Raw genomic sequence first — 13764 nt, forward strand, 5'->3', positions numbered from 1 at the left:
GCAAGGGGACAATCTGTAAGGAGTACTAGGAATATAAACTCTTTTTGAGAGGTCCATCATGGGATCATCTTTGTGAATCGGCACAAGTGTTTTCATGGTTCCCATGACTTCAAACCCACAGCTTATGTTGTCCAGATGTTCCATGAGAATAAAAAAAAAAAACAAAAAACTATGGTTTTATTGTAGGCTCCTGTATAATCATGCACTTAGACCTATCAGGGTGGCTTGATATCAGCCTCAATCATATAAATACTGTTATAGGAAGTAAAATAATATGGAGCTAATTAATTAAATTATCATTGATTCAAGTCAACAAGTAACATAATACTGTTAAGATACTATGTATTATGAGCAATATGTGGATAATAAAAGAAAAAAATTATCCTCAGAAAGAGCTTAAAATCTAGTAGGAGACATTAGGACAAGTATTTACCCACTGCTACCAAAAAAGAGAGAGAGAGAGAGCTATGTGCTTTGAAGTTAGGATAAGGTCCTTGAAGAAGGTAGAACTACAGAAGAGAGGTGTGGGGGTGGAGGGGGAGAGATCTCACTTCTGACTTGGGAACATCAGAAAAGGCTTCACAAAGGAGGCAGAACCCGAAATGAAACAAAAAGGGTGAGGAAAGCAAATGATGTGATCTTATGATTTTGCAATCAACTTTTAATTTAATGTAATTTTTGTCTTCAGAGTTCCATTCCTGGGTTTTGTTAAAAAAAAATTCCTCTCCCTAGCAAGCAGACTTAGAAAGAAAGAAAAAAATATTCCTAGAGGGTCATAAAGTAATGATTGGGCTAGGTAGTAATGCCATCCAATAATTTGCTGGTCACTAAGTATAAAAACATGATACAGATTTTTATGCTGTGAATATTTAGCTACACCTGCCACTGATCATACTTTAAGAGAGGGGTAAAAGGACGTCTGTGTATACTGCTCATTTGGTTAACTGTGAAGAGGTTTGCATTATAATTACGTGATAATTACTGTTACATTGGTTATTGTCATTGAATCCTTTCATGCTGGAGTAGTGCTGCTGCTGCTGCCCTTTCTGTGGAATGATAATATTACAAGGCTTGGAAAGGTCTTGCACAGCCGTGTCCCTTATGTTGTAGATGTCCAAACTGAAGTGCAGGGAGAGGAAAGGTCTCATCCTTGGTAGTAGAACTCAGATGTTAATTTGGTTTTCTTGAGCTCAATTTCCTAGAATTCATTCCACTGGGCATAAAATACCTCCTTCACATTGTTTAGTATATCTACATGCCTCTTAGCTACTGAAATGGATAGTATCTGTAGTAACTGTAGCAATTTAATAACTTGCTAGTTTGATCTGCTTTGTTCTTCACAGACTACTAGGAACCAATAAATATATTTCTGAAATAACTGTTAATGACATTGTGACATTGGTTTTTACTTCTTTTCAGTAGATTCAGATATACGTGAAAATCATTTTGCATAACGAAGGTAAGCTTAAAAACATTCTTAAAGTTCTAGGAAAGCCTCGATATAAAGAGCAAGGTTTAAAATTTCTAAGAAGTCTTTCTATTTGAAGCCCCCCCCCCCCCTCTATCAGTGCTTTCCTTGGTTGTTCAGGTCTAATATTTACCATAATGCTACAAGCTCAATATAATAAATTATAAAAGCAACCTCATTTTATAATTTGCTACCTATTTTAAGGTGTACTTATTTTCATACTAATGCCTTATCTGCATGTGAAGCCACATGCGTAACATGTCTCATATTGCACTTTGACTTGTATTATGTGTCAATAAGTTCCCCTGAACCCTGAAACAGTCAGAAAAAAATGATTGCAGATAACATTATAGGTTACTGCGTTTAGATCTATTGAACTTCTGAGGTTGTTTTATGATATATTGTGTAAACATAAAAAGGTCACTTTACCATGAAAGAAGTAAAGACTTTTATAAAAACTTGTTTTATTGTAGTAATCTTAGCTTCATAAAAAACTCATAGGTAGCATTAAAGGGCACTGAGTTTAGCAAGGAAAGGCATTGAAGTAACCTTTGTGCTTGTGAAGACATTGATTAGTGCCAACTCTGCCCTTTGACTCAGTAATTGAAATCTTGGCATTTGATCTCAAGTAAGTAATGTAATAAAGAAAATATGTGCACGCAAAGTTATTTATTGCATCATCATCCAAAACTATGTATAATTAAAAAAGTAAAGTTAATATCCAATAAGATGGAATTAGTTTAGTAATTTATAGCATATCCTCTTAGCCTCATAGGATGATGGAGCCAAGAGTAACTCTAAAATTTCATTCTCAAGTATTGTTATTATAACATTTCAACAATAAAATGTGACAAAATGTAAAAATAATAGAGAAGTCTGCAAAATACACATGTTTTTTGTGAGCAGTGTTACTAGTCCTGATATGCCATATCACATCAGATTTTAAATGTGTAAACTACTTTAAATTATTCAATTTTGAAATAAAAATGAGCAAATAAATGTGCAGTTTTGATTTCAAAACTAAACAAAAGTAAGCACTATTTTTCAAAGATATTGCTAAATCGCACCATTACAATAATAATCTATAAAATTGTAAACCATAGTATAAACCTAGATTATGGTGTTTGCATAATGTTGCAAAATAGTGCCTGTAAAAAACTCAGTGGTGCATCTTTCATTGCTAGTAATTTCTAATTATATGCCAAGTTCCTCCATGCACTGGAGCAATACATTTACTGCTTTTGAAGAAATGCAGATACAACCGCATGGACAAAGTCGTTTTCACTTGGCCTCAAGTTTTGTCTCCTTTTTTGAAGTCCACCACCACAGACACAGAATACTCTAAAAGCCAATATACTTTTAGGAGGCACTTGGAAGAAAAAATGTTTCGTTGAAATTTTAAAACTTCATATGATAAACCAAGAGCAAAGCCAAGTAGGTGGAGGTGCTGAGTTTCTACCCTGAACCAGAGAATATGGAGGATTCACCACGCCTTTGGGGCAGCTTTCCTTCCCTCATGAAGAGGACTTTTGAGTTCTTGCTAGGCTTAATTAAGGGAGGAGCTCTGGGAGGATAGTCAATGAAAAGCCTGAGTGTGGATGCTAGAGAGGGTCCTCCTCCTTGTCCCCCTGCAATTGAAGCCTGGAGCAGGAGATTAAGTCCCCCAGAGGGGTGAAGGGTTCTAAAAATAGGAGGGACTGGCATGCTGCTCTGCTTCTTGTCTGGAATTCCAGAAGGGGACACCTTCCAGACTCTATATCCATGTGGGGCTGCCTTAGTAGATGGAGATGGTGATGTGCTACTTCACACAGAAGGGTCTGAGTCACCCCTTCCTCTGCCTCACCCTCAAACCCCTTCCTCCCTGGATGCATCTAGGAAACCTGAAACATTGTGCCTGAGGGGATTTAAACTATAATTGAAAACTGTGAGATGTCTGTCTGCCAGGGGTTAGCGGGGTGATTGGGAGGTGAGGCCTCAATGGTCAAGATCCAGGCTAGAGGGTCTCAGAGGATCAGCAGTTTTAGTAAGGGGTGAAGGGGAGCAGAGCAGCAAGACAACTGAGCTTCCTGAGCAAAGCTTGATGGATGCTTGAGTCTGGAGACAGAGCCCTATTACCATCTGTCTCCTGGGCTAAAACCTAAGACCTGGAGGCTGAACTACACAGGCCAGGCCAGAGGAGGACTCTCAGACCAGAAGCTCCTGCCTCTAAGCCAGGATGATACATAAGCCCTGAGAATTTAGATCTCTCCTAGCAGAAAGGAGAAAGTCATCTGGGTGAGGATGGAGAGGAGCAGTATTCCTTTCCCACCATTAGGAGAAAGAGGGGTTTGTGTCCTAGGTTATTCTAACAATATAGAAATTAATGTTTTTATTTTTGTACAACTGTCTTTTTGTGCCTCAAGAAATAAATACCTGCTAAAGCCATGGTTTGTGTATATATATACATGTATAAGTCTCGGAGAGAATGAGATTTTGTTAGTGATTTCTTGCCCTGGGAAAACACATTGAGGCCTAAATTATAGTGGATCAGGGATGGAAGAACCAGTGGAAAGGATACGGGGGAGTAGATGAGACTGGGAGAAAGAGAGAGCTTAGCAGGATGCATAAGATCTTGTTGGTAATCTCAAATTCGGTTTTTATCCAAACAAGGTTGTAGCCCTGGAAACCAGGGAGTTGCTGGAAATGTGTCTGATCTGGGGTAAATCGGGGTTGGTGTGGTGTAGAGGAGCAAGCAACCTGTCTAGATAGCATAGGGCCCGGACATAGGAATTCAAGAGATTCAAAAAAAAAGATTACAGGCCACGGTATTTGAGGCATATTGCCTAATGGTTTATTTTTATGATTTGTGTTTCCTACAAATGCCAGGAATGCAATTGGTTGGCTCCTGGGCATTTGGAAGGAAATATTTGCAACTAGTTAAGAGCAAAATAAACAGTTGCAAGTATGCTCTGCAATTGGATGGAGAGAGGGCTGACAGGGACAGAAAGGGGAGGCTAAAAAGAGAAGTATGGGATGCAGCAGAGTGTTGCCAGAACAGTGGAAAGTTTAGAGTCGAATGCATCTGGGTTGAATCTGAGGAATTCTGTTTACTCACTGTATGTGGCCTTGGGCCAGTCAATTTTTCTCATCTGCAAAATGGGGATAATCACATTTACGTTGCTGGGTTTTGGTAAGCATTAGGATTATTAGGATTATGTGTATAAAGCATGTAAATCCTTCTCTGGCACCTATCCAGCAGGTGCTTGGTAAATGATAGGTATCAATAGAAAAAGATATATTTATTTTTTTCTGGAGGGGGACTGTTTTTTTTTAATTACATCTTTTTGTTTCCTTTGTTTCCTGTGTTTTTACCTATTGTATTAGTTTTCTGTGGCGGCTGTAACAAATTACCGTAAATCTAGTGGTTTAAAGAATAATTTTACTCTCTCACAGTTCGAGAGGCCAGAAGTCTAAAATTGAGTGTTGTCTACCTCCAGAGTGGGGAGGGGGAGAATCCTCTACTTCTTCCTCTGGTGGTGGTTGGCATTTCTTTGTTTGTGGCTGCACTGCTCCCTGCTCTGTCTTCATAGTCTTCTCCTCTGAGTGTCTGTGTCTAATCTCCCTCTGCTTCTCTTTTTTTTTTTTTGAGACAGAGTCTCGCTCTGTCACCCAGGCTGGAGTGCAGTGGCGTGATCTCGGCTCACTGCAAGCTTCGCCTCCCAGGTTCACGCCATTCTCTTGCCTCAGCCTCCCGAGTAGCTGGGACTACAGGAGCCCGCCACCACGACCGGCTATTTTTTTGTATTTTTAGTAGAGATGGGGTTTCACCTTGTTAGCCAGGAAGGTCTCGATCTCCTGACCTCGTGATCCACCTGCCTCGGCCACCCAAAGTGCTGGGATTACAGGTGTGAGTGACCGCGCCCGGCCTGCTTCTCTATAAGAGTCCATGTGATTGCATTTAGGACCAACCCAGATAATACAGGATAATGCTCCTGTTCAACATTCCTAATCAGGTCTTCTGCTATATAAGGTAATTCTCACTCTTTTTTCATATAAAGTGATAGTCACAGGTTCTGAGGATTAGAAATGGAATATATATTTGAGGAGTTATTTTTTTTCTGTCTACCAAAACTTTTTAAATATTTTAAGAAAATTTTATAAAAAATCCAGCCTAACAAGTAAGGTTTTAGAAAACAGTTTGACTTTGCTTTAAAGTGGGCTGAGGAAATGGTGCACATGGAAATGGGGAACTTAGTTTTCAGATTTAAGAAAGGAAGCCAAAAGATGAGCACCTGAAATAAAATACCGCCATTTGGAAAAATGAGAAGAAGATTTGAAATAATGATGATATCTTTTAAAAATGCAGTATCATTTACTTTCCAAATTATTCCAACACATTTAGCTCTAAAGTGAATCCCTAGAAATCAAATCTTATTTTGCTACTGATTTTGACTATATCCTTGGAATTATCCATCTGTGGAAAAATCTTCTCTGTGATCTTAACTAAAACTGTGTTTTCAAAGAGCTGGGACCCTTCTCATAGCATTGTATCTGTTCAGACACTGACATTCTGAATGTTACAGTGCTTTTCTTGTGCCCTCCTAAAAATTTCTCCAAATTATAGAAGTGCCTCCTTGACTGGGGAATCATTGAACTGTGTATTTGTAGTGCTTCTCAATGGATGTTGTAATTTCCAATAAAGTTGGAGTTCCTTGATGATCACCAATATTAATATTTAAATACGACCATATTTAAATATGACCTTTGGACTTCAGTGACTATAAAACATATTTTCTCCCTGTTTATTATTGTTTAATAATTCTATATTTTAAAATTAAGGATGTATATGCAACTAGGAAAATGATGTTTTATTTTGTGTATAATCAAATTTTTGCCTACAAGGAAATCGTCATATATATAGAGAGAGAGAGAGAGAGAGAGACCGAGTCTCACTCTGTCACTCAGGCTTGAGTACAGTGGCGCTATCTTGGCTCACTGCAATCTCCACCTCCCAGGTTCAAGCGATTCCTGTGCTTCAGCCTCCTGAGTAGCTGGGATTATAGGCACGTGCCACCACGCTTGCCTAATTTTTGTAATTTTAGTAGACACAGGGTTTTGGTATGTTGGCCAGGCTAGTTTCGAACTCCTGACCTCAGGTGATCGCCTGCCTCGGCCTTCCAAAAGTGTTGGTATTGCAAGCATGAGCCACCATGCCTAGTCATTATGCATATTCTTAAATTTGAGATTTATTAGTCTCTGGTCTTAGTATCAGAAACTTTTCTGTAGCACTTGATATGTTTTAAAATTCATAGACACTCTGAATTGTGTACGTGATCTGATTTCCCTTTTTATGTTGATTGTTAAATTTATTACCCACCTACAAAAGTATAGACAATTTTGTCATATATTTTTACAATAATTTTCTTTTTGGTTGCATTTTATATGGTTGCTGTCATTTTTTTTTCTTTCATGTGTGTCTGTTGTGGGTTGACTTGTGTTCCCCAAAGAGATATAGTAAAGTCCTAACCCCTGATACCTGTGACTATCACCTTATTTGGAAATAGTCTTTGCAGATCTATTAAGTTAAAATGAGGTCATATTGGGTTAGGATGGGCTCCAATCTAATTACTGGTGTACTTATAAGTGGGGGAGAAGACACACAGACACAGACACACACAAGGAAGAACACAGTGCGAAGATAAAGGCAGAGATTATAGTGATGTATCTGCCAGTGAGGGAATGCTGAGGGTGGCCTCTCAGTCACCAGAAAGTAAGAAGAGGCAAAGACAGAGGATTTCTTAGATCCTTCAGAGGGATTGTGACCCTGTGAACAACCTGATTTCAGACTTCTAGCCTCCGTAACTGGGAGAGAAGAAGAATACATTTCCATTGTTTTAAGCTGCCCAGTTTATGGCATTTTGTTACTACAGCCCTAGGAAACTAATAGTGTCCACACATTTGAGTGTGTGTGCATTAATATTAATATATGTGTACGTATGTGATTATATATGTGAGAGAAGTTATCACCTCAAATTTCTGCCAGCTACTTCATATTGTTTTAAAGAATGAAATTATTTAATAAATACGTAATAGTAATTATAATATTATAATAGTAGTATATTCCTCTCATAAACTCCTTAGAATATATCTCCTTGTTCAAAGTAGTTATTGGAATACTCTTTGCATATATATATATATTTTTTGTTTTGTTTTGTTTTGTTTTGTTTTGTTTTGAGATGGAGTCTTGCTCTGTGGCCCAGGCTGGAGTGCGGTGGTGCGATCTCTGTTCACTACAACCTCAACTTCCAGGGTTCAAGCGATTCTCCTGACTCAGCCTCCCAAGTAGCTGGGACCACAGGCGTGTGCCACCATGCCTGGCTAAATTTTGTATTTTTAGTAGAGATGGGGTTTCAGCATGTTGGCCAGGCTGGTCTCAAACTCCTGACCACAAGTTATTCACCCTCCTCAGCATCTCAAAGTTCTGGGATTACAGGCATGAGCCACTCTGTCCAGCCTTCATAAAAATTTAATTAGTTATATATTGCTTCTAGGACAATGATCAAGATCTAAACCTATGCATTTTCGTGACTCTGCCAGTAGTGAACTTGATGGCGTTTTGCAAGAAGCTGCCTCAAAATTCCAAATAACACATAACATGATTAGGGAGCAAGTGACTTCTGAGTATGAAGATCCATGTGGGTGTTTCATTAAGATGAAATGTATCTGGGATTTGCTACGAGATAGGTCAAGCCAGCACGCATCCAGGTCTGTCCCTCCATGGCATCTGTGCTATGTAATGTGGTCACATAAAACCTCTTCGTGAGACAGCAAGCAGATAAACTGGAGACATCTCCTAAGACAGAAACAGATGAGTGGCAAAGGCAGTTTTCCTCCTCATTTCCATTTTATGCATTTCAGGGTTTGGCAGGGTAAGCTCTGCTTTAATGTAGATGATAATGCAATGCTGTAAAGGAATCAAATCGAGCAAGATTCTCTCTAAGCTGTAGACCAGTTTCCTGTTTTATTTTCTTGAATGTTTTCTTTTACTTTTGAAAACAGACAGTGAACCTTAAAAGCAGGGAGGCAGCTTTTAAGCTTGCTATCATCATTCAGATCAATTTGGAACCAAGTCTCACCTCCCATCTCTTCTAATTTTGATGTACATTCTCTGTTGGCCACTGGCCAGAGCAGAAGTCAGGAAATGATAAATACTCATTTATTCCCAGACACAGCAGTTTGTGCTGAGATGGGAGACAGCATTTACAGTCATTAAACCTATTGCATTTTTAGTGTGTTTATTAATAGCAACCAAAGTCAATGTTGATGTCATCTGCACTAGTGATAGTCAACTTTCAGGTTTGTTGTTCTTAGTGGATTTCCTGCCCAAGGATCCACGCTTGTTTTGTTCAGCCTTCCACAATGATTTATAACATGACTGTCAAATCAGGTTTAACTAGTTTAACACCAGCTAGATATAACCAGATATCATATAGCTGAAAAAATTGCTTTAATGGGTATGTCAAATATCAGAGAAACCCAACAAATGTTAAAGAAAATATCTTCAGAAGAGAACATCTTGTTTGTTCCAGTGCTTGAGAAAAGTATCTCTGAATTTTATAATTCTGAAAGTCTCTTGATATATAGGCAGATTAATCAGTATAGTGCTTTCGTTTCTTCTTAAAAAATATGTAACTGCTACTCAGGTTTTTTTTCTTATCCTGTCAACCAGGCAACTGAATTAGTTGATCTTCAGGTTAAAGTTGGTGGAGGAAATAAAAACCTCAGAGTTGTCAATATCTTGCTATGTTTCGGTGCATCTGATATTCTGATTTGGCTTTGACTAGATATCACATAGCTGAGAAACATCTTACGTTCTGGTATTTGACAAGCATTGAAAGCATCCGAGGCAATGAGTTGGCATGGATTCAGCCTGCCTTGGCAAAAGCATGGCCAGAACTGATATGATGTCCTACACAGACAGCACCTGCTCTTGAAATCAGGCCTGTTGCTCATCGAAGGACAGCCCCTCCCCCAACAAATATGCCATTCAATTTATTCATTTTTAAAATTAAGATGGACTGAATAAAAAAGAAAGCACAATTGCTTTTGTTTGGACAAATATGCTGCCATGCAATTAGCTTGAAATCACACAGGTAAAAAGCACAGTGACTAAATTATCATTTAATGATTTTTAATAAAGAGAGATGCTTACTTGCTTTTAAAACAGAATCTGAAAAAGGGAATGCAAGGTATGTGAATGTGACGTGAAAGCATAGAGTGATATTTTACTAGATTAAGCAAGATATGAAAAATTAGAGAGGTGATTCTAAGCAATGGATAAAAATACAACTTATACATTAAAACCAGTCACTGGACCTGGAAACATACAAAGTATTTAATGTAGCAAATTTACATTTGCTAAAAGGAAGATTGGATCCTATTTCTACCACACATTTTTTCCCTTTTGAAAATTATGCAGATTATTTATTCTTTCTTATACTTTAAGCTCAGTGGCACCATTAACAAGAGAGGGTATTCATCTAAACCAGAAGAATGGAAGAGTTCAAACTTTAGGGGCAATGAAGGAAACTGAGGAAAAGGAGGGACTTCAAGGTCAAATTATGTGAACTGTGAACAAATTATTGTGAACTGCGAATTACACCATTTTGTTTTTTAGGCAGTTTCTTATTACAGTATTTCCAATAGCAGATAATTGCTAAGATCCAAGGAAGTCCTAAAAACAATTCAGGATCTTGATTCTATGACATTCTCAATGCTATTAGGTATTTAAAACCAAACATGGTGCTGAGAAGCAGAAACTAATCATAAAATATTGTATGTTTGCAGCTTTGCAGTCAGAAAAATTGAGTTTGAAACATGCTGCTGGCTACTCAGTAGCTATGTGATCTGGGGCATTTGCTTAACCTTAAATTTTTCAGTTTTTTTCATCTATAAAATTCAGATAATAGTAAACCTATCACATGAAATTGTTGGGAAGACTAAGTGTTGTAATGTATGCAAAGCCTAAAACAATACCTAGCACAGTATAATGGCTTAATCAATGTTAACTTGAATTAGCATTTTTGTGCCTGCTTAAACAGTGATTTTCAAATGACCCATATAGAGCTTGAATATTACTTGGAAATTGAGCCATAAAGAAGATGAAATCACCAAGGATTTGTTTGGTTTGTTTTTATTTGCAGGAAAAGGAAGGATGACATTTAACATCAGTCTGTATGTTATGTGATCTGGACATTAGCTGTGTTGGCTCTTGGCAGAGTTGACACCTCCTTCTTTGCTCCACTCTGCATTGCGGGGGCTGGAAATCTGAGAGCTATATGTTTCCCAGTCTCCTTTGCCAGCAGGCTTCTGAATTGGCATTAGGTTCCATCAGTGAGATACATTTGTGTAATATTTGAAAGGCAGAAGAGTGTCAGAAACAGTGATGTGTCAAGTTGGCTCATACAAGTTCAAAGGAACTGATCATGGACATCATTTTCCAACTATGCATTCAGTAGCTTTAAATCAGCCATAGTGGGAATTTTTATACCACAGAAATTGGAAAATACTACAAATAAGCACTTTTTTCATGCCCAATGAATCAGTTAGATATTTCTTGCATACCAGTGGATAGAAATAATATTATTCCTCTACCTGTATTGGCAGGCAGATAATCAGGCATTGAAAAGTGAGATTTTGCAGTGGACTTTGGATATTCTCCTGATTATTATCACTGGTCTCAATTGGATGTTCCCTTGATTATTATCACTTGTCTCAATTGGGGGCATTGAAGTAGAATTCCTGCTCTGGGTTACAGTAGCCGTTTTCTGATTGCCTGAATCCAATGGCAAGCCTGTGCTAGTGGTAGCTTTCTCTGGCTTTTGCCCTTCCAACAGTTTTATAAGCACCAAATTATCTCTGTTAAATTTCTTCCTGCCCCAAATGCCTAGAATACTCTCTGTTTTTCTGATAAAACTCTGATAATACGTTAAGTCATACATACGTGAGTATAGTTATCTGGGCAGGACTCATGTCAACTTGAAAAAAAATAGGGGCTTTAAAAAATCAGTGATAACAAACTTTCCGTATATTTGTGAGGATGCTGCCAGTGAATTTACCTGAATTTGAAGATAAGCTTAGTGAACCAAAGAAATAAATGAACCTACAAAACTACTTGTAGAGCATTTAGACTTGGAGACTTTGGCATTTATAGGTTTTAGTATACTTAAATCAAAAACCAGAAAAATCTGTTAAGCATTCTGAGTGAGGGAATTTCCTTTTTTGCTTTTCCAAAGCTAGTCTATCATCTATTACCTGTGAACATCTGGCTAATTTTTGTACTTTTAGTAGAGACAGTGTTTCACCATGTTGGCCAGGCTGGTCTCTAACTCCAGGCCTCAAGTGATCCTCCCACCTCAGCCTCCCAAAGTGCTGAGATTACAGGCGTGAGCAATTGTCCCCGGCTTCATCTTTTAGAAGATATGTTGTTTGCAAGTATTTCCTCCCAGTCTGTGGCTTCTCTTTTTATTCTCTTGACAATGTCTTTTGCAAGTTATAAATTTTTAATTTAATGAAGTTCAGCTTATCAATTCTCTGTCATGGATTGTGCCTTAGGTGTTGTGTCTAAAAGGTCATCTCAAACTATAGGTCAACTAGATTTTCTCCTATGCTATCTTCTAGGAGATTTATAGTTTTGCATTTTACCTTTAAGACTGTGAGCCATTGGAGTTTACTTTTGGGAAGGGTGTAAGGTCTGTGTTTAAATTCATATTTTTTTGTGTGTGTATGTTCAGTTGTTCCAACATGATTTGTTGAAAAGATTATCTTTTCTCCAGAGTGTTGTCTTTGCTTCTTTGTCCAAGGTCTATATTTATGTGGGTCTATTTCTGGGCTCTCTATTCTCTTCGATTAATCTATTTGTCTATTGTTTTACCAATATCACACTGTCTATAGCTTTATAGTAATTCCTGAAGCTGAATAATGTCAGTCTCCAACTTCGTTCTCCTTCAGTATTGTATTGGCTATTCTGCGTCAATACCCACAAAGTACTTGTAGGAATTTTATGGAGATTTCACTGGATTTATAGATCAAGTTGAGGAAAACTGACATCTTTATAATACTGAGTCTTCGTACCAATGAACATGGAATATATCTTTGTTTATTTAGTTCTTTTTTTTCATCAGAGTTGTATAGCTTTCCTCATATAAATCTTGTACATATTTCAATAATGTTATTCTTATTTTATTTGGGGGTCTCTAATGAAAATGGTATTGTTTTTTAATTTCAAATTCCATTTGTCCATTGCTGCTATATAGAAAAATAATTGACTTTTGTACATGAACATTGTATCTTGCAACCATGCTTTGTTTATTAGTTTTAAAACTTTTCTCTTTTTTGCTGATTTTTAAAAATTTTTTACGTAGATAATTATGTCATCTCCAAACAGAGACATTTTTATTTACTCCTTCCCAATCTGTATACTTTTAATTTCCTTTCCTTTTCTTGTTGCATTAGCTAGGTTTTCCAGCATAATGTTGAAAAGCCAGTGGTGAGAGGAGACATCCTTACCTTGTTCCTGATTTTAGTGGGAAAGCACTGAGTTTCTCACCATGGTAGTCTGAGAGCAGACATTATATGATTTCTGTTCTTTCAAATTTGTTGAGATGTGTGTTTATGGCTCACAATGTAGTCTGTCTTGGTGATGTTGTATGTGAGCTTGAGAAGGATGTGTATTCTGCTGCTATTGATGAAATTATCTATAGATGTCCATTATATCCAGTTGATTGATAGTATTATTAAGTTTAACTATGTTCTTCTTTTCTGCATGCTGGGTCTGTTCATTTCTATTTCGTTTTCAGGCTGAGACATGAGTCAATTTTAACGGACAAAGTGGAAGTGATCATTGAGGTTGCTGGATAAGATGATAATATGGTAGAAAGGCTAGAAAAATATTGAAAGGAAATAATATATTCATTCCATAATTACTTCTTAAATGTAGATCCTGTGTAAAGCTGACTTTCAGTGATGGCCAACATGGATAAAATCCCTGCCCTCATGCAGAATATAGTCTAGTGAATATGATTGACAAGTGTAATGGATTAAATAGTGTCTCCTCAAAATTTATGTACACCAGGAATCTTAGAATGTGACCTTATTTGGTAATAGGGTCTTTGCAGTTATACTTAAGGATCTTGCGATGAAATCTTAGAATGAGGGTGTTCTATAAGAAGAGAAGAAGAGGCAGAAAAGAAAGCCAAGTTAAGACTAAGACAAATATTAGAGTTATGCTGCCACAAACCAAGGAGTATCAGAAACTA

At 37.4% G+C, this 13764-nt stretch overlaps 1 long non-coding RNA gene across 2 annotated transcripts in view; it reads left to right on the top strand.

Moving 5' to 3' along the window:
• The window catches only part of LOC129010401 (uncharacterized), a 190286-nt gene that overhangs the window by 70510 nt on the left and 106012 nt on the right, over positions 1 to 13764 (top strand). The window lies entirely within an intron of this gene.

This window comes from Pongo pygmaeus, chromosome 10 (genome assembly GCF_028885625.2).
Source record: "Pongo pygmaeus isolate AG05252 chromosome 10, NHGRI_mPonPyg2-v2.0_pri, whole genome shotgun sequence".
Classification (NCBI taxonomy): domain Eukaryota; kingdom Metazoa; phylum Chordata; class Mammalia; order Primates; family Hominidae; genus Pongo; species Pongo pygmaeus.